Source organism: Callorhinchus milii, unplaced genomic scaffold (assembly GCF_018977255.1).
Source record: "Callorhinchus milii isolate IMCB2004 unplaced genomic scaffold, IMCB_Cmil_1.0 Scaffold3, whole genome shotgun sequence".
Classification (NCBI taxonomy): Eukaryota; Metazoa; Chordata; class Chondrichthyes; order Chimaeriformes; family Callorhinchidae; genus Callorhinchus; species Callorhinchus milii.
This window is the reverse complement of record NW_024704744.1, coordinates 41930282-41955800: the sequence shown is the minus strand read 5'-3', so window position 1 is coordinate 41955800 and position 25519 is coordinate 41930282. Positions and strand designations below refer to the sequence as shown.

Below are 25519 nucleotides of genomic sequence, written 5' to 3'. Positions count from 1 at the left end.
AAGTACTTTCAAAACAAAGTGTTTCCCTCTTCTCTCTTTCTCTTACCTGATAGTAGAAACTCTGTGTTTTTAACACTAGCCACTGTTGCCAAGAAGATCCACCATATCCAGCAGGCTGAATGAAATCTGTTGCACACCTATCAAGGTTAGTCAGCAAGAAGCTCTGCCAGTTTCAACCTGCTGTAAAAGCAGGAGCAGCCAGTTTTCCTTCCAGGATTGCTAATTCAAAATGTACATTAAAATCTCTCTTATAATAATAATTAATAATCCTTGTTTTAATACCGCGCTTTATCATGTCGTTGAGACATCTCAAAGCGCTTCCCAGGATATACTGTGAAGTGGAACAAAAACAGAAGTTGCTGGGAACACTCAGCAGGTCAGGCAGCATCTATGGAGAAAGGAAAGTGAGTCAACGTTCGGGTCCATGACCCTTCGTCAGAACCTTGTTCCCAGTGACTTCTGTTTTTGTTTCAGATTTCCAGCATCTGCAGTATTTTGCATTTTGTTACATATTGTAAAGTGGATTGACCGTATATTTTGTGGGTGTTAACAAGTATCAGTTGATTCAAAACATTTTTTTAAAGATAGAAATGTGAATGTTCGGATATTTTTAGTGACTTTGAGACTCTAACTGAAAAGCAGATTGTCAGCAAGCATCTTTGTGGAAGGTTTTACACTGGAGACTTTAGAATTGATAGCAGGTTTATTCTGAAAATCAATCTCACAAGAGATTTTTAAAAATTCATTAGAGACCTGGCCCACCTATTATTAAATAATTAATTAAATTGATTAATTGAAGTGATATTTTCCAGCAATCCCAGAATGGGATTGAATTCAAATGTTTTGAAAGAAAAAGTATAGAATCCAGTTACAATTATACAGGCCAACTCCATTATAATGCCGTCGCATTGATTGGGAGCCTACGCTAAATGGAAGTACAGTATTCGTGAGACTGACTGTACATTGCTTATACACAATGTGTGCAAGAAAAGACACTGATGTCACTTTGCAAAGGAAGTGATGTCAGCAGCAAATCTTGCAAAAAAATACACTACGCTGGAAGTGACATCATTGCTTGCTTCATGCGCATATCATGCATGTGAGGAAAGCACAGAAAGTGAAAGTCAGTGGGAATCTGATGACCTGAAAGTTGTCCTATTTTATTTTCACACTAGTTTTTAATGTGGGCTCTGAGCTATTGGACCCAGATGACTGAGTTAAACATTTGTTAATCTAAAATGGGGGTTGCCCTGTGGTGAGGTATTGCACTCTGGATAATAGTAGAAAAATCAACTGTTATCAATGTTGTTAAATGTGAAACAGAGGACAGTGTCTTAATGCCTGAGTCTTGTATTATTTTGCTTCAGAGCTGCTGGTATCTAGTCAACAATGTAATTGATGCAAGAGGCAGATGTCAGGGGAGTAGTAATTTGTGGGAAAGAAACCATCCTGCCGTAGTTGCCAAGCACGCTGGAATTTTTCATTAGAAAGTTGAAAGAGATCTAGAGTTATTAACTGACTTTTTCCTCACCATGTCCAAACAGTTTAAAATAGTAATAAACAAAGGAAACTGGATGCTGGATTACATTGCTAAATTAGTTGAATTCAGATCCTTGTGAGTCATGCAAAAGGTATACATTGCACTGGTCAGGTTGCACCTGGAGTATTGTGTAAACCTTTGGTTATCAGGACATGACGATCCAGGCCTTAGAAAAAGTGTAAACAACAGCAATGAGGCTGATTCCCACGTTAATCAGAAGAGCTACGAGGAACAAGTATTTAAGTTAGAGCTCTTCAGCAATAAAAGAATCTCAAAGAAGACGTTATCAAGTTGCATAAATGCTAAATGGGGCATAGAAAGTGAATTGGATCAATTCTTTCTGAAACACCAAGATACAGATTCAGGTTTATGAAGAGTAATGTAGGTCATACATCAGGAAGTATTTCATAGAGGCTAATTAGCAACTGGAATGGGTTGCCATATAAGGTGGTTGAAGCCGGGACACTCGACCCCTTTAAGAAATAGTTTGATGCTATAAGAGGAAAATAAAGGTTAAGCCGAGGTACTGCCTACCTGTTCAGGTGAATATTAAAGATCCCATGACACTTTTCAATAAGAGAAGGGAGTCTCTCCTGGTGTCCTGACCAACAATCCCACAAATACAATTGTTCATTCACTTCAGGGCTGTTTGCAGGACAATGTATTGATGTGCACAAATAAGCTGCCATGTTCGCATTCAAAATACACATGGCGGAAAGGATTTCTTTATTCATATCTCTCTTGTAATCTTTTAAGATATCTATTATTGAATTCTGGGATACAGGGTATGTGAAATACAGAAACACTACAGAAAAATGCAACTATTTTTTCAAGTTTATTTTAAAAATAAAATAAATTTATTGCAGAGAAAATCACATTTAATAAAAGGCATATTGTCCTGCAGGCAGCCGAACATGGCCCTAAACATTGTGAAAAGAATTCTGTGGCAATAGAATGGTGACATTCCAGAGGACAAGCCAAGTATAAATCAACTAAAGGTCTGACTCATATGTTGGTTTGTTCTTGTAAAATACCATTCCTCAAAGCAGTATTATATTTATAGCACATATATCCTTAACGTGTTATTAAAGTGCCATTTGTCTTCTGAGACAAAGTGTTGGGTAAAATGTTTTGCTTGATCTTTTCAGAAATATGATGTATAATAGATTATGGCACAATTCATCACTGCATTACATGAAGTCACACTGGTGAAAATGACTCATGGCTCTTCTGGCTCTTCAACTTTCTCAGATAGCTGCCCCTTGAAGCATTATTTTGTTTGGTCAGCCAGGTGTCTGACACATGCAGCAACCCATCACCATCACTCTTAAAAAAAAGCACCTTTCACACGACTGTTTGTGGGACATTGCTGTGCACAATTGGTGGCTACGTTTCACCCACAAAATATACAGTCAATTCACTTTACAGTATATTCTGTGAAGTGCTTTGAGATGTCATGAAGACGTGATAAGGTGCTATATCAAATGCAAGGATTATTATTATTATACAGATATATTTTCAAGCAGGAAATACAGTTTTGGGTAAAATTGTGTTGGACCATCTCAAAGTGCTTCACAGGATATACGGTAAGGTATTGTGACTGTATATTTTGCAGGTAATTGTGTCAGCCAGTTTGTGCACAGCAATGTCCTACAAACAGCCATGAAGTACATGAACAATTTTATGTTGTTGGCTACTGCACCAGGAGAAACTTCTCCAAATAAAACTAGTGAGAATTCCATGACGGAGCCTCTTATAGTACTATCCAACAAATATAGCAAAGTGTAACAATTGCGCTTGTTTCTTAATGTGTTTCCTTGTATTGAGCAACACCCATAAGAAACACCTACAAATGTTATCTCTATGTTATTACAGGGGAATTTAGAGTTGTGTTTGGCTGATGCTTTATGGCGTTACCTGGTGAAAAGAAAATTTTCCATGTTTAAAAAAGTAGAAATGTTGGCAAACAGGTCAATTGGCATCTGAATGATAAAAAATAATGTATCCTTCAACATAAACAATTCAAGGAAGACTTGTGTCTGAAACAACCCCCTGTGGATTTCCAGCATTTCTGTATTTATCCTAACTTATCATTCCTTGTAGGGTCACAATGGCTGTGGTTTATCTGCCACAACTATGTAAAATTTTCTAGGGAAATTGGTGCTGTGCATTGAGTGATTGCATAAGATCACCTGCAGCAAGAAAAATCTTTAGCATTATGAATGCTTGCATTTGATGTAGCACCTTTAACATTACAATGTCTCAAAGGATATACTATAAAGCAGTGGTGGCCAACCTGTGGCCTATGGAGGCCGTCAAGAAGCAGCCCCCTTAACATTCGTACGAGTCTAGGTAAGTCCTTGTCCAATCGGTAGTGTGTTTTAGTTTTTTTTCTATGGCTTAAATCCAGAAATATTCAATTAAGAAAATGTTTTTTATTGGACGAGCATAAAGGTTGGCCACCACTGCTGTAAAGTACAGTGAATGCAGGAGCCAATTCACACCTAGCAACATCCCACACCCAGCCTTGAGGTAAGTGAACAATTTTATCCAGAGGACTCAGGGAGAGTTTTGAATAATGCTATGGGATCTGTAACCCCACCTGAACAGGCAAATGGGTCATCAGTTTAACAACTTACCTGAAGGGTAGCACCTTCAACGTTGCACTACTCCATCAACAGTGCAGCGGAGGGTCAGCTTAGACTATGAGCTCAAAATCCCCAATCCAAGGCTTGGATCCAAGATCTTCTGGCACCTTAGAAACATAAGAACAGGAATTCATCAATATTGTGAGATCATAACTGGAGTAATACATCCACAATTTCCTCACCTTTTACTTTTAGTACCCTTAGGCACAACTATCTGAGACGCCGTCCGGCGTGGAGGGTGCTATATAAATCCAATTGTTGTTGTTGTTATCTGGTCCCAGAAATTTGTCTAACTTCATTTGTTTATATATTTAAAACGTTGCCGTGACTCTGTCCCTTTCGCGAATTTCCATTTTTCCCTGTGCCTCTGGTATTATATTATTCCACTACACTGGGAAGAAACCTGAAGCAAAATATTAATTTAGCAGTCCTTCCCTATTCTAACACTCTCAAATGTTTGTTTAATGGATCAACCCTTATTTCAGCCTACTCTTTTTCTTGATCCACTTATCTTTCCCTTGGTAGCTTTAAGCAGCCTTTATATCATAACCCAATATTAATGTTTTGGCAAGGAGCAAATTGCTTCTCACTTAAAACTTCAAGGTACAGAATATGTCCGTATCTGCCAATTTTCACCCTTTCTGGTCCTCAGTGATAAAGTTCCTAGTTAACAAAGCAAATATCCAACTTGTGTATATCACACAACATTCCAATATTTCACAAACTTAAAATTGATCAGATATGGGCAATTGTTTGTCACTTTATAGCAACTTTTGGCCTGAATATATTTTGTTCCATCATGCTTTAATTAAACAGATGCTTATCTCCCACATAATAAAAATAATGCTGGGTGATGTCCACTGAATATGCTTGATTGAAATTTTGATCAGTGCTTGAAATAAAAGCACAACAAGAAGCATTTAGAGCTCTTTGTTTACTTCCCTGGCAAGGTGAGCCAGTGTAAAAATAGGTCTTTATAAGTCCAGCTATCAGCGAGCACCGATTGGCCTTCAAGGTCCTCCACAGTCTTGCTCCCCCCTACCTCTCCGACCTCATAACCCCATATCAGACAGATACCGGCCTGCTTCAGGTCTCCCGCATTTTCCGCCCCACCTTTGGCAGTTGGGCATTCAGCATCACTGCCCTCACACTCTGGAACTCTGGAAAAGGGCCCGCCCTCTGTGGAAGTATTGGGAGCCAGGTGGATCCGTGGTATTCTAGGGCACTGCTGATAACAACCATAACAACAACAAGATTACATTTGTATAGAGCCTTTCACATCGGGAGGACGTCCCAAGGTGCTGGACAGCATTTCAGTCCCAAGCTGGGGTCAGGGGGGAGAGAAGCGAGGGGAAGGGAAGGGGGGTGACCGATGGCGTGGTCGAAGAGGAGGGCCTTGAGGCAGGACTTGAAGAAGGCTAAGGAGGGGGCAAGGCAGAGTGATTGGGGCATGGAATTCCAGAGGTTGGGGGCAGAGTGGCTGAAGGCTCTCTCGCCAATGGTGGGGCGGGTGCATCGGGGGACATGGAGCAGGCCAGAGCCGGCTGAGCGGAGGGAGTGGGCGGGTTGTCGGGGGTTAGGAGATCACAGAGGTAGGGTGGGGCGAGGCCATGGAGGGCTTGGTATGTGAGGACCAGGATCTTGAACTGGATCCTCTGAAGGATAGGGAGCCAATGGAGTCGGGCGAAAGTAGAGGAGATGGGGTCACGGAGTTTGGTGCGGGAGAGGACACTGGGGCTGCAGAGTTCTGGATTATCTGCAGCCTGTGGAGGGAGGAGTTGGGAAGGCCGACAAGCAGGGCATTTGCATAGTCGAGCCTGAAGGTGATGAAGGCATGAACACGAGTTTCAGTAGCCTGAGGGGTGAGATAGTGGCGGAATCGGGCGATGTTAAGAAGTTGAGGGAAGGCAGAGCGGGTTGTGGCTTGGATGTGGGGAAGGAGGTTTGAGGGTCGAACAAGACACCTAGGTTCCTGACTGACTTGGTGATAACAGCACATCCAGCCAGGCTCATTGCTAGACTTGGAAGGGCAGACCAATCACTGGGGGCAGGGAAATCCTCCCACTCAGCTCCTGTTAACTTTGCAGGCCAAAGCCCTAACAGGTCGGGTGGTTCTACTACAATAACAACAAATTACATTTGTAAAGTGTCTTTCATGTTGGGAGGACATCCCAAGGTGCTGAACCGACAGAGTTTCGGACCCAAGTTGGGGGTCAGGATCGGGGAGGGTGGAGGGCAGGGGTGGAAGCAGGGAGATTGAAAGCACGGTCGAAGAGGAGGGTCTTGAGATGGGTCTTCAAGGAGACAAGGAAGGGGACAAGATGGAGGGACTGTGGGATGGAGTTCCAGAGAGTGGGGGCAGAGTGGCAGAAGGCCCGCGCACTAATAGTGGGGCGAGCGAGGCGGTGGACATGAAGCAGGCCGGAGCCCACTGAGCTGAGGGAGCAAGCAGGATGGTTGGGGGTTAGGAAGTCACAGAGGTAGGGGGGAGCAAGACCATGGAGGGATTTGAAGGTGAGGACCAGGACCTTGAACTGTATCCTCTGTGTGATGAGAAGCCAGTGAAGTCGGGCGAGGATGGGGGTGATAGGTCACAGAACCTGGTGCGAAACTTATTCTCACCACTGTTTACCACACAACATGCTCGAGGTCTCCAAGCCTTGACTCTTGCAAATCTACACCTAATACTCTCTAGAATTAGGTAAACAGGTTTGCTTAAAATCGATTTGTCTCAATGCCCTTCACAGGATTTACTGTTAAATAGAGTGAATGTATATTTCTAGACAAACACAGCAACCTATTTGCGCACAGCAATGTCCTTAAAACAGCCATGAATTGAATGACCAGTTTTGCCTGGAAATTGTTGAGTTCCTTAAAGTTTACCTGAATCTTAAGGTAGATGGGACCTTTCGAAAAAGAAATAATGTTGTAGAATAGAAAAATACGCATGGCTGTATTTTATATCATGGCTTACCTTGTCAGAACATTGGGTAGGGAAATTACAAGCGTATCGATACCAAGCACTGAAACACTTTAGTTTATGCTTGTCCTGGAAATTCACATTTGATCTAATTTCGCAATCAAATGGTCTTGCTTGGGTTAATGGAATAATGGCATTGAATTATAATAAATAATAATAATCCTTGCAATTAATGTAGTGCCTTATCATGTTGTCAAAATGTCTCAAAGCACTTCACAGGATTTTATTGCAAAGTTTAGTTGTGACTGTATTGTAGATGAGCTGTTCATTGGTTGACAATAAAGACTCCCATTTATGGTCCTCCATAGGCTTTTTTCAGTCGGTGTTGCAATGCGAGTGAACTGCAATAAGAGCTGTAGTATAAAAATGGGGTATGTGAAAACATGTGAAGCTTCAGTAACAGTTCATTACTGCAATGTTCCGTTCACAAGTGATGGACTCAGAACTTGATTTAAGCTTTCATTATAAAAATTGTTTGAATGATACTCACTTTTTGCAAAAACATGCAATTTCTTTCTTCATTCATAATAAAAATAAAATTTTTGAGCATTCTCTGAGAATCTGATACGACAATATGTCTCAACACCTTTAATGACATGTACATTTCAAATGTAATATATGGTGCAGGTAACAAAATGCTGCACTATAGAAAGATATAAGGCAGGACTGTTCATCTACTGAGTTGACCATTCTGCTGGTGAATTTGAGTGAGGGGTGAACACTGGAATAAATACAGAAGTCGCTGGAAAATCAGGCAGCATTTATGGAGAGAGAAAAATGAGTTAACGTTTCAGGTCGATGACCCTTCGTCAGAACAATGTTCCCAGCTGCTTTGGTTTTTATTTCAGATTTTCAGCATCTGCGGTATTTTGCCATTGGAATAAACTGTATACTCCAGCAATAGCTGAACAACATACACTTATGTACCAGCTATTATGAGGAAGAATGGCTCAACAAGCTTCACAACAACAATCGGGATCACTGAGCAGAAAAGAAAGGAGAGGAACTTTGAGGTACCAGAGTTTATCATTTCTCAAGTGCACTCCTCATCAGCTCCACAATCCACAAAATCCAGAACTTCGCTGCCTATATTCTCTCCTACACCAAACTCCGCACCTCCATCACTCTAATCCTTGTCATGCTTCATTAGCTCCCTGTCTCCAAAAGGATTAACTTCAAGTTCCTCACCCTCACATATAAATCCCTTATAAACCCATAGGATCTCTCTCGTTGATCTGCTATTACCCCACTCCACAGCTAACACCAACCACTAAGCTAACACAGGCCTGCTGCATGCCACCAACAGTGGCCAAGCCTTTAGTCACTATGCCCCATACCTCTGAAACTCTCTGCCTCTATCCCTTACCCTTGCATCTCCCTATCTGTCTTTAAATCCCAACCTATGGTGACCTCTTTTTCCTTGCTTGGCATCCAACCTCACCACTGTGAAGTGCTCCAACATGATACTCCTACATGAATGGCGATGTATAAATGCAAGTTGTTGTTCATTTTTCCGATTGCCAGACAGGCTGACCTGGTGATAATGTTTTGTTTTTCAGCAGAAATATTAACATTCAAAGCCTTTTCACACAGCGAATTGTTCGGATCTGGAATCCAGCTGCCTTCCAAGTGTGGTGGAAGCAGATTCAATAACAACCTTTAAAAGAGCCGGCACAGCCACGATGGGCCAAATGGCCTCATTCTGTGCTGTATAATTCTATGATTCTATGAAAGCGTAGTTTATTTCCTCAAACCAGAGGGAAATCCTCTCACGTTATTCATTTGCAATACAGCTCAACATCAACAACAACAAAATTACTTTTGTACAGCCCTTTCTCATCTTGAGGACGTCCCAAGGCACTGGACAGTTTGTGTTTCAGACCCAAGCTGGGGTCGGGATTGGGGAGGGTGGAGGTCAGTGGGGGAAGCAGTGTTATCGAAAGCACAGTCAAAGAGGAGGGTCTTGAGATGGGTCTGGAAGCAGGCAAGGGAAGGGGCAAGGCAGAGGGACTGAGGGAGAAGTTCCAGAGGGTGGGAGCAGAGAGGCAGAAGGCCTGCCTGACGATGGTGGGGTGGGCGAGGTGGGGGATGTGAAGCAGGCTGGAGCCCACTGAGCAACGGGAGCGGGCAGAATGGTAGGGGGTTAGGAGGTCACAGAGATAGGTGGGAGCAAGGCCATGGAGAGCTAGAAGGTGAGGACCAGGATCTTAAACTCTATCCTCTGTATGATGGGAAGCCAGTGGAGTCGGGCGAGGATGGGGGTGATAGGGTCACGGAACCTGGTGTGGGAGAGGACACGGGCTGCAGAGTTCTGGATGATCTGCAGCCTATGGAGGGAGGAGTTGGGGAGGCCAACAAGCAAGGAGTTTGCATACTCAAACCTTGATGCAATGAAGGCGTGTATGAGCTCATAATTGAGAAATTCCTGCTGGTATATAGCCAAGAACACAGATCTCTGACTCAGGGTTGTTATTGACACTCAATTTTACTAGAATGAGCATCTCTATTTTAAAATGACAACTTTGACAAACTTGTAAATTATATAAGGTATAGCTTCCCATATGCACAGGTTAGCAGAAAACAAGAAATTCACTGTAAACTCCAAATCTGTGCAAAAGTGATAAAAAAAAATTAACGTTAGGTAGTGGAGTCCTGTAGCTCAGTGGTTAGAGCACTCGCTTTGTAAGTGAGAGACCTGAGTTCAATTCCAGGCAGAGGGCGAAACCTTGGGCAAGTTTCCTTACTCCACACAGAGCCTAATAATAATTCCTCCAAAACAAAACAATAATAAATTGGTCATTTTCAATCTACGACTGTTTGTGGGACATTGCTGTGCGCAATTGGCTGCCGCGTTCGCCCACAAATATACAGTCAATTCACTTTACAGTGTGTTCTGTGAAGCGCTTTGGGACGTCCTCCCGACGTGAAAAGCGCTATATCAAATGCAAGGATTATTATTATTATTATTATTGTGGGACATTGCTGTGCGCAATTGGCTGCCGCGTTCGCCCACAAATATACAGTCAATTCACTTTACAGTGTGTTCTGTGAAGCGCTTTGGGACGTCCTCCCGACGTGAAAAGCGCTATATCAAATGCAAGGATTATTATTATTATTATTATTATCACTGGGTAGATCACAAAGGAAATTATCATTGTACAGTGACACTGCCATAGAACTTTAAATCATCAAAGTCCAATCTCTATAAAGCTGCAGAGCTTTATTAGAGGGGATTGTTGGTAGGAAGGAACTGACGGTCAAGTGTAATTCAATTCTTCATACCCTGGAATAATGCATTAATGTTTCCTAATAATCAGAGAGACCTATGCACTGCCCATGCCTCTTTTATATTATGAGCCTGTCTCTGAAGGTAACTCCTAATTGGCGGGAAACAAATCGCCTGAAATTCAGGGATAACTCCTAGCCTTTGCCATTGCTACTTGGCCAGCAAAGACCACAATAATATATTTTGATGGTGTTTTGCACGTGTGAAAATCGTCATGACACCTCCATCAAGACATTTTCACACATGCAGAACATCAGTAGTTGCCAGCAGATTTCAGAAGTCCAGGGATCATGTCAAAGGCCAGTTTGGCACTAGATTTTGAAAGTCTCTGAAACCACAGTATAAAAACCGTAGTCTTCCAGGTGATATCAGGGTTTATTAATACCCACAAAGACCTGTTATTCTATTTTCTTACTATCCTCAATTGGAGCTGATACCTCCCTCCCCCCTCCAACCCCATGTTTAAAGCCTGTCTTAAGACCTCAAGATCACAGATTGGTTTGGATGAAGAAGTTTTCAACCCATCTGATCTCATCCCTCCAGAACACCCAACCTATTGTCCATATCAGAGCATCAAGCTGCTATTTAAAGGAGTCCAGTGTCCTAGCCTGTACTTCACTGCCACTTTACTGGCAACCTATTCCATTCGTTAATTGCACTCTGAGTAAAGATAATCTTCTTGGTATCTGTCCTGAAATTGCTCTTTACATCTCTGAACCTATGTCCTCTTGTTCTACTGTCTTAGTGCATCCTAACGTAATGATATGGGTTCACTTTTTCAATCCCATTTAAAATGTAAACACTTCTATGAGGTCTCTCTGAGTCATCTTGTCTCAAGACTAAAAAGACTCAGCTTGTCCATTCGTTGCTTGTAGACTGGGCCAATAGAAAAGTGCGGCCGCAATTTTTCAGCTGAATCCGCGATAAACAACACCCTCTGCAATAAACAACACCCTCTGCCATAAGCAACACCTTCTGCCATAAACAAGTGCCCGCCGCTATAAACCTTCATTAAAAAAAATGTAAAAATGAAGTATACTCTGAGTGTGTAAAAATGAAGTATACTCTCTGTCTCTCTGTCTTTGTGTGTGTCTCTCTCTCTGTCTGTGTGTCTGTGTCTCTCTCTGTGTCTCTCTGTGTCTGTGTGTGGTAGGGGGCCCCGAGAGACAGTAGGTGGTGACCTCCTGTAGCCCCGGAGTCAGGACACTGGTGAGTTTGGCGAGCAATGCTTGCTTTTGGCAGATCTCCAGGCCTTCAAATGTAGTGTGGGTGGAAATGGGCCATTCGGCTCTTTGGGCCTACGCTAGTGTCAACGTTCCACCCCCCCGCCCCACCCACCCTGAAAGGGCCACCCAGGTTTGTTTGTTAAAGAAAGCATTAATATTTTCTTTGCAACAATCTAGTGTGTGTTAGTTCCTCATGTTTAGTTTTTATCAATAAAGTGAAAAAATGTAGGTTGACAGTAAAATGTACCTCAATTGCACCAATCAACCCCTTGCAATTTTCCGCAAAATTTGTCAAATTTCCCCGCAATTTTTGGCAACTATTTCCACAATTTTTCATTGGCTTTGCTCAAAGCTCATTCCTTTAACACTGGGAATCCTCCTCATTGCTTTCCTCTGCAATGCCCCCTTACATCATGGTGACCAGAACTGTATGCAGTACTCAAAGTGCAATCTAAAAAGACAGTTTATACAGCCTAAGTATGACTTCTGGGGATCTAAACTCAACTGATTTAGCAATACACATCAACAGCCTTGTTTATTTCTGCCTCGCACTGTTTTGACATAGTAAGCGATGCGCCAACTAACCTACCCTTAGATCTCTTTCAGCTTCCCCCTTGGCAAGTTCTGTCCCATCCATGGAGTACTTACGTTTCCTATTCTTGCATCCTGTATGTAGTATCTTGCATTTATCAGTATTACATTTCACTTCCCAGCTATCCGCCCATGTGCATACCTATCAAACTCTCTTTGTTGCCTTCTCTGATTCCACAGTTCCCCAACTTGGGGTCATCTGGAAATTTAACTAATTTACACTGGGTGTGCGAATCGAGCTTAGTAATAAATACGAGGTGGGGCATGTCCCATTACAGACCATTGGGGCACCCTGCTTCATACCTCTACCCATTTGGATCTTACTCCCGTAACAAAGATTCTCTACTTCCTTCCATTCAGTGAATTCTGAACCCATGTCTTGCCCTTGATACCCAGTGACCACAGTTTGTGATCACGTTACCACTTTCTTGTGGCACTTTGTCAAATGCCTTTTGCAAGTCTAGATAGACTACATCATATGGCTACCTTTTTGACCCAGCTTTCTGTTATTGTGTGTCAGGCTGGCTCAGTTGTAGCACTCTAAGCTCTGAGTCAGTAGGTTGTGGGTTCAAGCCCCACATCGGGACTTGACAAATAGTCTAAGATAACACTCCAATGTGGTGCTCCAAGATGAGCTGCATTGTTGGAAGTGTTGTCTTCAGATGAGACATTAAATCAAGGCCCCATCTGCCTATCCAGGTGACATTAAAGATCCCATGGCATTATTCAAAAAGAGAAGGGAGAAGTTGAAAAGAGAAATTGTCCTGGCAAACAATCCCCAAATAAAATTGATCATTCATTTCATGGCTGCTTGTGGGACACGACTGTGCACATATTTGCATGCCCACAAAATACACAGTTGCTGCACTTTGCAAAATATCTTATGAAGTGCTTTGGGATGACCTCCTGAGGTAAGAGGTACTATACCGAATTCAAGGATCTTCCCCTCCCCCCACCCATTCTCCTCAGTTATCACCCCTTACCCTCACGAGTGTGCAATCAGTTGTGTGCTGTATTTTTAGATATCATCCTGAAGTGAAAGATGCTAAATAAATATAAATTGTTGATGTTGCTGACTTGTTACACTCACTTATGGATCCCTGCAGGCACTCTATTTGGAGTCACTAAAAGCGAGAAAGGTACAAAATTCAAAAGAGCACAGTGAAATAAATGGTAGAACCTCATATTGATCTCAATTGCTACCATATTGCTCTTAAAGGTGATCATAAAGGCACAAACTCAAATGAAGCTGAATAACACCCATTTCGAAGATGTTTGATCAAATATTATGACACTGAGAGATCCCTCTTGGTGCAACAGTTAATTCCTCTCTAGATAAACAGGCAAAATATTTTTGTGTACTGGTGAAGAAAATAACTAAATAATCATTACATTTGGTAAAATATCTTTTCATGTTGGGAGGATATCTCAAAGCACTTCACATGATATACTGTAAAGTGCAAGAACAATGTACTTACACAGCAATATCTTTATAAATTGCACCATGGCATCTTTAATGTTCACCTGACCAGGCAGATGGGACCTCGGTTTAAAGTCTCATCCGAAGGATGGCATATCCAGCAACGCAGGACCCTCACAGCACACCATTGGAGTGCCAGACTCTATTAGTTTCAAGTCCTTGGATGGGGCTTGAACCCACAACCTTCTGACTCAGGCAAGATTGCTTCCAACTGAGCCAGGCTGACTTAAATTATACCAGTTATGTAGTCTTTAATCCTTAAACTTCATGGAACAACATTTGTGAAAGACAAAGAATAACAGCACGCCTGGTCTTCTCTTGACTGCGGAGTACTTCTTGAGAATGAAAGGAAGGGAATGATATAGTGATTTTTAAAATGTATATTATTTATGATAATGACAGTTATCACCAATGATTATGGTTTAAATTGCAGACATCAGGCCTGAAATTCCACACGGTATTAACTTTAAAGCTTTAACCTTGAGGCTTGTTTAACGTTTCAGACAGTACACATTCCTATCCATCTTTTAAAATTTTAGGGCATTTTATATGAGTTATCTGCCAAAAACAATTGGACTACTTTAGTACTTGTCAGGTAATCAAGTTCAAAATCCTCATCCTCACCTTCAAAGCCCTCCATGGCCTTGCCCCCTCCTACTTCTCCGACCTGCTAACCCCTTATCAACCTGTCTGCTCCATGTTCCCCACCCAGCCCGGGCCGCCCCACCATCAGTGGTCGGGCCTTCAGCCCTTCTGTAGTCCTATACACGTTAGTACATACTGGATAATGACCATTAGTTAGTGATCACGAGGAGCACCGAGCATTGCTTGTGGGTCGTATGAGGCGAATGCAAGGATTTTTCCCGCGCTGGCGCTCATGTGTTATTTTACTCTGCAGGCTGCCTGTTAGTGCTTGTTATCTGACAGTCAATCAGGCTGCTTACTAACTCTGTGCTGCAAGCAGTTTCTGCATGTTGTGTTCCTGCAAGGGGCGAGAACCGTCGCACCATCACCCATGACATTCCCCCATGCAAGACCTTTCGATGATGTGTGATAATAATAATCCTTGCATTTGATATAGCACCTTATCACGTCTTCAAGATGTGTCAAAGCGCTTCACAGAATATACTGTAAAATGAATTGACCATATATTTTGTGAGCGAAAAATGGCAGCCAATTGTGCACTACAGTTTCCCACAAACAGTCATGGATTAAGTGACCGAATTATTATTATTATTTTCAATAATAAAAAATTACACTTCTAATGAAGGTAAGACATAAAACTTGGTGTTAACTGCTGTAGAAATGATCGGTGGTAGCAATTTGTGAATAGTAATTGCCAGAGACAAGGGGAACAATATTAAACTGCTTCTGCTGCAATGCTTTGTAACAATAAGTTCCTTGCTCCACCAACCCCCACCCACACCTCCAAAAAAAAAACCAAGTATAAATGTTTTTGGATTTGGCTGTTTTTAGTACTTTGTCCTGGGAAAAGTTTGTTTAATTTGAATCAGAACGATTTGTTTTCTGTCATTTAGTCTCTATCTAATTGCTTTGTCCCATTTACAAAAATGAAATGAATGTTCCCTTCATGTCAATTTTGTTTTGCAATAATACAAATTACTGGAACTTTTTTTTATTTTTCCTTCTTGCTCTTCAAATGCCAGTAAATCGGGTACTCATAAATGTTTGTATCTCTCGGCCTCTACTCACACTTGGTCCAGCCATGTCACCACCATGTTTTGAGCTAAAATAATTTACTCAACCACTTCTAAACCACCCGCTGTTGGATTGGTACAAAGTATTGCCAGCAATATGTTGTACCAATCTAACAGCAGGTGGTTAGGAGTGGTTGAGTAAATTATTACCTTTCCAGAGGTTTTTAAATGGAAGTCTACACGCCATTGGTAGCACTTTTTCTCCCTGAGTCAGGGAGTTGAGATTTGAAGTTGTTGTCTACACTCTGGGGGAGTCCTTAATACATCACAGGTCAAAATGTATACTCAATATAACTGTGTGACCTGGAAAACATTAACATGAAGGGCTTGTAGCATTTCTTGGTAAAACATCACCACTTGTAACTAATTCCTGGATAAAATAAGATGTGCAATATTTCTAATTAGAATACTAAAAGGAGTATTTAAGCAAGCAGACAAATTCCACACAGAGCTCCAAAGACCTTAGTATAGAGGTTCTATGATTTTTGGAGGAAATGGATTGATGGTCAGCAAGATTCTTTTGTCCCAGACTCTGAACTATTCATTTTCTCATAGATAAAGTCCCCACCTGTGCTCCCATGTATTCCTACACATAAATGGAACGTGTGGTCTGGTTTGGACACTCTTAAACATGGAGATGATCTCCTTGTGTGTCAGACACCCAAGGTTCTCATAGCAATAATCCCTCCGTTTATGGTTTAGGCTGAAATGTGATATCCAGTTTGATGGGAGCATTATTTCTAATTGGTGAGTGTTTTTTGGATATTGAGAAACAAAGTACCTATTATGCTGGCTATTTTTCTCAAAAGGCCTATTTTATGGTTAGATTATATTCTCTTGTATTTGTGATATTAGAATGACTGATTTTTGGAGTAGCTTTTAACACGCACAAGTTTTTAATAGGGGAAAGGAGAGCATCCAACAAAAAAATTCTGAGTCTTTGCCCTGTAAAGCAATAACATCAATCAGTGATCCCAGAGCATCTGGAGAGAAGCAATTTCCTTGATGCCTCTACACAAATAAGAATTGAGTTTGAATGCATCATTTCCAATCCGGTTACCATCTGCCCAGCAAGTATAATATTCCTACTGCTTATAAAAATACCTGCTTGTGCATAACACTAGGCTTGCACCCAAACTAAACTGAATCATGCATTATTTATAATCATGGTACATCGGTATAAATGAAATAAATAGATCGTATTTACCTCTCAGTTTTTTGGAAATATTAAGGCCAAAACCTCTCATGGTCCTACCCTTAGTACCACTGTCTTAAAATTTCAGATCATGCAGAATTTTTCAAAATTTTTAAATTAGTTTTAAGGTCCTAAAAATAGCTGTGGAAAATCTGCTTGTCCGATAAGATTTAATGTTAGTTTGTTTTCAAAATTCTGTGCATTCTGAAATGTTAACAAAAAAAACTTTGCATTTAACATGGCACCTTTCATGTCAGTAGGATATGTCAAAGTGCTTCACAGGATTTACTTTGAAGGGTAGTGACTGTGTATTTGTAGGCGAATGCAGCAGCCAATTTTTGCACAGCAGTGTCGTACAAACAACCATAAAGTGATTGATCAGTTGTATTTGTTGGCCAGGCCATTGGTAAAATCCCTTTCTTTTTGAATAGTACATGGGGTCCTTAACCTCCACCTGAACAGGCAGACAGGTCCTTGATTTAATGTTTCATCCGAAGGATGGCACCTCCATCAATTTGAATGCCAGTCTAGGCTATGTGAGTTCAAAATTCCGATGTTGGGCTTGAACACAACCTTCTGACTCAGAGGTGAGGGTGTTACCAATACCTATTAACCCCATTCAATGGTGTTAAGGCTAAGAAATTTCAGGCTTGGTTCATCACAACTCGTTCGACCTGTACTTCTCATGGTCCTGGTATAATTTCTATTTCCTATTGGTGAATTTGGGGTTTTGTAAAGGTGAGGCATCTCAGTGCTGGGTGATGCACACATTCTTATTTTTAGGTCCCAGTTTCTTCATCGAGGGTTCCCAAATCAGTTATAGCATATGGTAGTTAGATGCATAGTAAATTTCTCTCACTGTGACCCCAATAATATGATTTCCCCTCAGCAAGGATTATTATAATTATTATTATCTTGTCTTTGAGTCGTCTTAAAGCGCTTTACAGAATATACTGTAAAGTGAATTGATTGTATATTTTGAGGGCGAAATGTGGCAGCCACTTGCATTGTCCCACAAACAGTCGTGGATTGTGTGACCAAATTTTTTTTAAAAAAAGGATTATTACCCCTGGAAGAGCCACCTGCCAATCAATTAACAACCAGGTTCCTACTTACTGCTAAATAAACAGAGGATTGTGGAGTAAGGAAACTTGCCCAACATTTCGTCCTGCTGGGAATCAAACCCAGATCCACTCTCTTGTGAGGCAAGTACTCTAAACAATACGCTACAGGATTCTACAATCTTACAGCCAGTAGATAGTTATGACTTTCTTGACTAAATTTGAATGCAAGATTAATGTCTAATCCAACATGCCACCTATTAACATGCCCCCCTCCTCAATTTACTTTTCAAGTTTTAAAACAGCAATGAGTCTTACCCCAGCTATCCAGCCTTATATTCCTCTCCTAATCAAACTTCACCCCAAAACTGAAGTGAATCAACCACTGATCTCACTGCTGTTTATGGATGCCACTGGTACAGATTAGCTACTGCATTTGCCGATATTATATTCACTTTCTGTTCTAATCAACTATATATTTCTATATTCGCCCACAAAATACACATTCACTACACTTTATAATGTATCCTTTGAAGCACTTTGAGACATCTCAATGACTTGAGAAGGTGGTATATGAAACTGTTAAAAAAGCTATGATGAACCTTTATAAAACACTGATTAGGCCTCAGCTGGAGTACTGTTCTGGGCACCACACTTTAGGAAGGATGTCAAGGCACTGGAGAGGGTGCAAAAGAGGTTTACCAGCATGGTACCAGGAATGAGGCACTTCAGTTATCAGGAGAGGCTGGAGAAGCTAGGATTATTCTCTTTGGAGCAGAGTAGGTTAAGAGGAGACTTGATAGAAGTTTTCAAAATTATGAGGGGATTTGATAGGGTGAACAAGAAGAAACTATTTCCACTGGTGGGTGGGTCGGTAACCCGAAGGCACTGATTTAAAATAGTTGTTAAAAGAAACAGAGGGGAGTTGAGAAATGTTTTCACACAGCGAGTTGTTCAAATCTGTAATGCATTGCCTGAAAGTGTGGTGGAAGCTGATTCGATAACAAATTTTAAGAGAGAAGTAGATAATTATTTGGGTAGGACAAGTTTGCATAGCGATGGGGAGAGAGCGAGGGAATGGGATTGATTTGGGTAGCTCTTCTCAAAGAGCCAGCAAGGACACGATGGGTTGAATAACCTCCTTCTGCGCTGTATAATTCAATGATTCAACTGTGGGCTGCAGTTGGGAGGCTTCAATCCAGACTTCAACCTAACAGCTCAAAATTGAGAGTGTTTACAATGCCTAAAATTAATCCACCTAATTATAACCAACCCTCAAGCAAGCCATTCATTAAACCACTGAGCTGTAAATATGTATTTTAAAATAATTATAAAAATAAACTAACTGTCTTTATTCCTGTGGCTCTGAACATAAAAATAAGGCATCTAACTTGCAATTGGCATAACTTTGGGAAGAAGTTGGGAATTACATGACATGCCAGAGTCTGATGGAATTCACTGTGCGACAATAATAATATAATATTAATAATCCTTGCATTTGATATAGCGCTTTTCACGTCTTCTAGATGTCTCAGAGTGCTTCACAGAATAGACTGTAAAGTGAATTGACTATATTTGTGGGCGAAATGCGGCAGCCAATTGCGCACAACAGTGTCCCACAAACAGTCGTGGATTGAAATGACCAATTTATTATTTTTTTGAGAGATTATTATCTTACCTTGAATTACATAGAATCCACAGCAACAAAACAGACGATTCAGCCCGATCCCTCCTAACCACTCTGCCACGCCAAGTCCTACTGATGAGCCAGGTTGGCTGTTCTGTCATCACAGTGCCCTGGATCATCGCAGACCAGCCTGGCTCAGGGACCGGACTAGTGAGACCACCACAGCAGGGGCTGGCTTGATTCCAACATTCTGTTGTCTAGCAATGGTACATGACTGAGGGTTGTTCAAATTGAATGAGCCCCCAAATGGCCAAGTTTATTTACGGCACTTTATGTATCGAATGTTTGCTTGGCACTTTGTTCCAGGTCCAACAACTATTATTCTGAGCTTCTATTCACAGTGCACTGAGGAAACATGATCTTCAAAGCCAGTGGAAATTGTAAATATGTGCTGAAAACTGTGCCACTTTATTTTCAAAAGAATGCTGTGTAATATGTGCGATCCTATGTAATTTGGATCTAAATAGGCCTTGTTTGTGTGTTTTTAATTAAAAAAAAATGTGTTTTGCTCAGTGTATTGAATAGCTGTGGGTAGATTATCAATACCTGTGGGTAGATTATCATTTAAAAGAAAACATCAGGGCAGTGCACCTTCAAAGCCAATCTTACCAGCCTGAGCAGCCCTCACGTTAGATGGAGAGGCTGACACAGTATATGCTTTATGTACATATAAAGTTTATAATTTTCCAATGAGCGGCCAATACATAGCAGATGGCATCGTTTATGGGGACTGTGGGTTTATTTACAGCTCGTGGTGTGTATTGCAGCCAAGCACATAACAGTCCTGGTGGCCCAGTTTGTCTGCTCCTTAATCACAGTGCATTGCACTCTGAACATACCATTGATCAGTGCGCGACTGCTGATACGTCTGATATAAGTGTTGAGCCTTTTGCAAGGAACTGCGCTGCCTTGTTTGAGTTAAAAATAGCATGTTAATTACCCCCCACAGCAATTCATGGGAAGGAATCACCTTGTTTTGGTTGTCTGCCAAGTGCTGGCATTTCTTGTCAGAGTAAATGTTATATGTTTGTTGCACCTGGCCAGTTTCTCTCTCGGCACAGTGTTTTTTCTTTTAAGATGACAGGTTTGAAGTTCCAACCACAGATGGGCAATTGATTTTACTAAAAGTTTCTCCTGGCTGTACAGTACTGGGGTTCTGGGAAAGAGTGCATACGGCATCAGGTTCCTGTAGGTTTCCTGACTGTAGGACTGAGGTGACCTATTCAGAACTGTAACACTTAAGTGGAAGAGTGGTGTGATGTTACAGGCAGCAATTGGACAAAGACAGTAAGAACAAATATTAGAATTAGACGATGATTTGCTCAACTGGCAATTGTAGTGTTTAACTGTAATTGTAGCATTCATCATGTCCAGGCTAGATCACAACAACTCTGCTCACCGGACTATCTGCCATTTCCCTTCACAAGCTGTGGATGATCCAGAAATCTGCAGCTTGTATCCTTTCCCAGACAAGGCACCATGAGCCTATCGCACCATCCTCACCCGGCTCCACTGACTCTTCATCCCCCAACAGATTGAGATCAAGATCCCTAACCATTAATCCCTCCACTTGCTCACCCTATCTATGAGACCTCCTGAAATCTTAACAGCCACTACTTCTGCTCAGTGGGCACTGGCTTCTTCATGTCCCTCACCCCACCCTGCCCCACCAGTGATGGTTGGGTTTTCAGCATATCTGCCCCCACTCTCTGGAACTCCTTCCCAGATTCCCTTCCACTTACTTCTTCCCTCACCTCCTTCAAGGAGCGCCTCAAGACCATCCTCTTTGACATTTCTTTCAGCCATTTCCTCCCTCACCAACCACACCCCCACCCTCCCTCATCCCCACACACAGCTCAGGTGCAAGTCCTGGACTATCCAGTATCTTAGGACATCTACCCATTGTAAAAAGGCACTATATAAATGTAAATTTGTATTGTATTAATTAGTTGATTGCTTGGGGTGAGCAGTTGGTTTTGGCTCCAAAGCCTATTAACTTCATTACATCTGATATTGGAAATGAAGAATCTAAAACCCAAAAGCAGCAGGAATCCAAGATTACCAGATAGCAGGGACTGGCTATATGGGAAATCCACTGCAAGGTAGGTTTGGATGAAGAACCTGCCTCCTCCACTGCCCCATAAAAAAATAGACTATCACAAAGTGCTCTTCATGACTAGGAATCTGATCCACCTGGCACTGAATGGCTCGCCAACATAATCAAGGATAAAAGGTATACCTTAAAGTTGCTGTATCTGTAACTCGAGTTGGAAATAACAATTCTCTGGGTGTGCATCATGCAAATAGATTGCACCAGACCAGAACTCCCAGAAGTTAACATTATGCACATCTGGATTCAAACGATATTTGTGACTCCCTATTATAAATATTGCATTTTACCCCAGAGAATGTAGGAAACAGATAATATTCTGCCACCAGAGTGCCAGGATTAGACAATTAGAGATTGGACCTTGGGTCCTATCCTCAACTGTTCTACCAGGAATAAAACAATTCAGTGTATATTTATCCACATTTGCCGTTGTGACTTCAGGCACAGACAGCAGATCCCTTGATCACTGCTACAGTGGCAGATTAATTAATGTTAGGATGTTTGCATTGAAACAAATATCTACCACACGTAGGCATGTCAGTGGTAACACTCAGATAAAGATGCTGCCTGTCCCCAGAAGGATGTTTTTGTTCCTATGCAAGTGAACCACCTTTTTCCATCTTTCAAACCCAAAGAGAATTGAATTTTATCTCGAAGTGGATCAACTAGGACAAACATGGAGTTGTGAGTGACAAAGGGTCAGGAATTTGGTTTATTGTGTATTCGTGGGGATGAATTATCCAATCTGGCTTCAGCTGTTGACTCAGTTCAATCTGAACTGACCTCAGCCCAAATAGCTCAGGGCCAGAAACAAACAAGTAAAAGTGCCAAAACGATTTTAGTACTATTCACAAATGATCCATTGATTCCTGACCACTGCACACTCCCCCAACGAAGAGAGCAAAATCTCCTTCGTAAAGACTGAGCATTGAGAAAACACCACCTGTTTACACATTGTGGATGCTAATATCATAGTACTATAAACACTATGGCCAGAGGTTTCAATTTTATGTGTGTGGGGAAGAGGAGTTGAGGTACATTACTATGTATGATAAAACACCAACCATCCACATCAGCCTCTAATCCATAAGTCAACTCAGGCTACAATATTGGGATTTTTTTTCCAGTTGTATGCATGTGTGAAAAGGTTCCAAGGTCATAATTTTAATAGAGCAACTGAACAGGCAGTGTGTGATAAGACAAGATCTACGTAAGTGCATATTAGACAGGCCACACATACAAATACACAGATAATTAGAGAGGTAGAGAAAGAAGTACGTACAATGTAAAGACACAGACAATAAGAGAGATAAAGAGAGACAGATGCATACATAGTAAGACACAGTAGTTAGAAAGGCACAGAGAGTGATGCATTCAAAGGCAGAGTTGGAGAGGCAGAGACACACACACTCACAAATACAGAGTGTTACAGAGGGAGACACACACATATACACACACACATACAAATAAACAGAGTGTTACAGAGGCAGACACACACAGACATATACAAACACAGAGACTGTTGCATTTTGCCCACAAAACACACAGTCACTTTGCAGTATCTTCTGGGAAGCACTTTGAGACATCACAACGAGGTGATAAAGCACTATATCAAATGCAAGGATTATTACAGAGGCACACAGACATCTACAAACAGGGAGAGTGTTATAGAGCCACACAGACATATACAAAGACCAATAGACTCACTGTTTTCACATTAGTGGGCTTCAATTGGTGCAGAGATCAGGTTGTATCAAGGTACATTTTCTGAGTGGAACCAGCTTGAATTCTAAATCTCCTCCTCAACAAACATCCAAATTCATCTCAATCAGCCTTGGGCAAATAAGCAGTTTCCAGATAAACCACCCTCCCATCAAACTGCAACTGGTACAAATCATTGACTGAATTCACTCAAGAGTCATTTTTATTTTGCTCTCAGCCAGGATAGAAAAAGTCAAGGAAGAAACACACATTTTGAGCAGTGTAAAAACAACAACCAGGAATCCCGAAGAGACATGAATGGCCCAGACTAGACAGTGTTACACCATGGTATTTGCAAATGGAAAAGAAAAGAAACCAAAAATAATCAGTATGCCTTTCAGGATCAGTATTTATTTTGTGGTTTTCCATGCTCTGTGTCTTCATGGGTTACGTTTGAAAATGATGCACACGTATAAGTATTGCTTGGTCGGCTGCTGGGGAGTTCACTTCTCCCTGCTAAATATTGCACTCAAACATTCTTAGTGTTTTGATACTACATTGTTGTAATACGTCGTGCCCTATTCTTCTCCAGGAGCCTGATTGAATAATTCAACAGTATTCACCAGAAAGCTCACTGTTGATTTTGACTGGAGTGAACAGCAGGCAAACAGAGCTGAAATAACACAAGAGGGAGCGCTCTGAAACACCTCGTAGACAGTGAAGCAGTGAGACATTCTTTATCCTGATTTATGGTGCGTCTGCAGATTGAAGGTTTGCCAGAAAAAGATCTTTCCTGAGTCTATCTATGCCTTCTACTGTCCAAAACGAATGACCTACTAAGGAATTTGCAGCTACTGTGGATAAATTACGTGGTAGGTAGCTTTTGTTAAAATCTTAACAATATGCAAGATACCACAAGAAGTAATGATTTTTCTGACTGAATTGTGCACCACAATTAATATAATGGTTAATTACTACTTTTCTCAGGCTATCAGTGAGACTTTACATATAATTCCAATCATAATTTTCACCAGTGGACTGTATTGCTGTTTTTTTCCTTAATTAAAAGAAAAGAAAGCCTCGGCGCAAGTACAGTAGTTTCTGTGATATTTCAGAATCTTACAACTTTGTTTATTTATTAAAGATATTTATACAGGATATCCTAGTTAAGACTGGAAAAGCTGCCCAAGGGCGGATAGAAGACACAACACAATGCAGGAGACAGAGTAGATACAGCACCGATTAACATGGACATAACCTTCTACGTTTCTAACCCCTGGTTCATTACTGCTGTTATTCTGTAATATTTCAAGTTAGTTGAAAATTCATGAGGATGTGCGTTTCGTATGACCAGAGCTAAAACTGAAAGGGAAAATAAAACTATTCTTAATCTTACCCAAATTTGCACAGAGCATTTTAAGCAGTACAGTAAAGCTGATGTGTATAAAATAGGTTATTGTGCTATCTATTGTTGTCAGCCTGGCTCAGTGGTAGCACTCTTGCCTCTTGAGTCAGAAGGATGTGGGTTCAAACCCCATGTCGGGACTTGGAATTGTATAGTGTAACCTGACACTCCAGTGCAGTGCTGCATTGTTGGAGGCACCATTCTTGAATCAGATGTTAAACTGATGTCCCGTCTTTCTGTTCAGGTGAACATTAAAGATCCCATGGCAGTCGTCAAAAAGAGAACGGAATTTTTCACAATTGTTTGGGCCAACAATCCTCAAGTAAAATTGGTTTACTTACTGGCTGTTTGTGGGACATTGTTGTGTCTAAACTGGCTGCTGCATTTCACCCAAAATATACACAGTCAACCACTTTACAGTATATCCTGTGAACTGCTTTGAGATGTCTCTATGACGTGATTAGGCATTATATCAAACACAAAGATTATTATTACTATCAATGTAATTTTAAAAGGCCAATAAGGGCAGAATTATGAGATTTGATTTTGTTTCATTTAAAGGGGCTGCCACAGTCTTGAATCAGAAATGTTTGGTGAACCTTTTTCTGTGTGTTAATGAACACGTAAGAAAATATATAAATTGCACTGATACCCATGATCATGTATGTGACAAAAATGACATGTGGTCCTTCTGGTGTTTACGACCCTAATAAGAAAGAAAAAAAGTTTGTTACTTTTCACAAAGTTCGGTGCCCCTTTAAAACCATGGCCTGTGTAAATGCTGAGATGGACCCATTGATAGAGCACTTAACGTGATCATTTCCAACCCATATCAGAAAAATAAAAGAACATAAACTATATGAAATTTCCATTGCTTACAAATGAATAAGA

At 41.1% G+C, this 25519-nt stretch overlaps 1 long non-coding RNA gene across 1 annotated transcript in view; it reads left to right on the top strand.

Annotated features, from left to right (window-relative positions):
• The window catches only part of LOC103186187, a 36299-nt gene extending 12366 nt beyond the window's left edge, over nt 1–23933 (top strand). Inside the window, exons 2-3 of the long non-coding RNA XR_488719.2 lie at nt 8017–8181; nt 23816–23933. This is a non-coding gene — a long non-coding RNA (uncharacterized LOC103186187). The remainder of the gene's footprint in view (nt 1–8016; nt 8182–23815) is intronic.
• The last annotated feature ends 1586 nt before the right edge of the window (nt 23934–25519 follow it).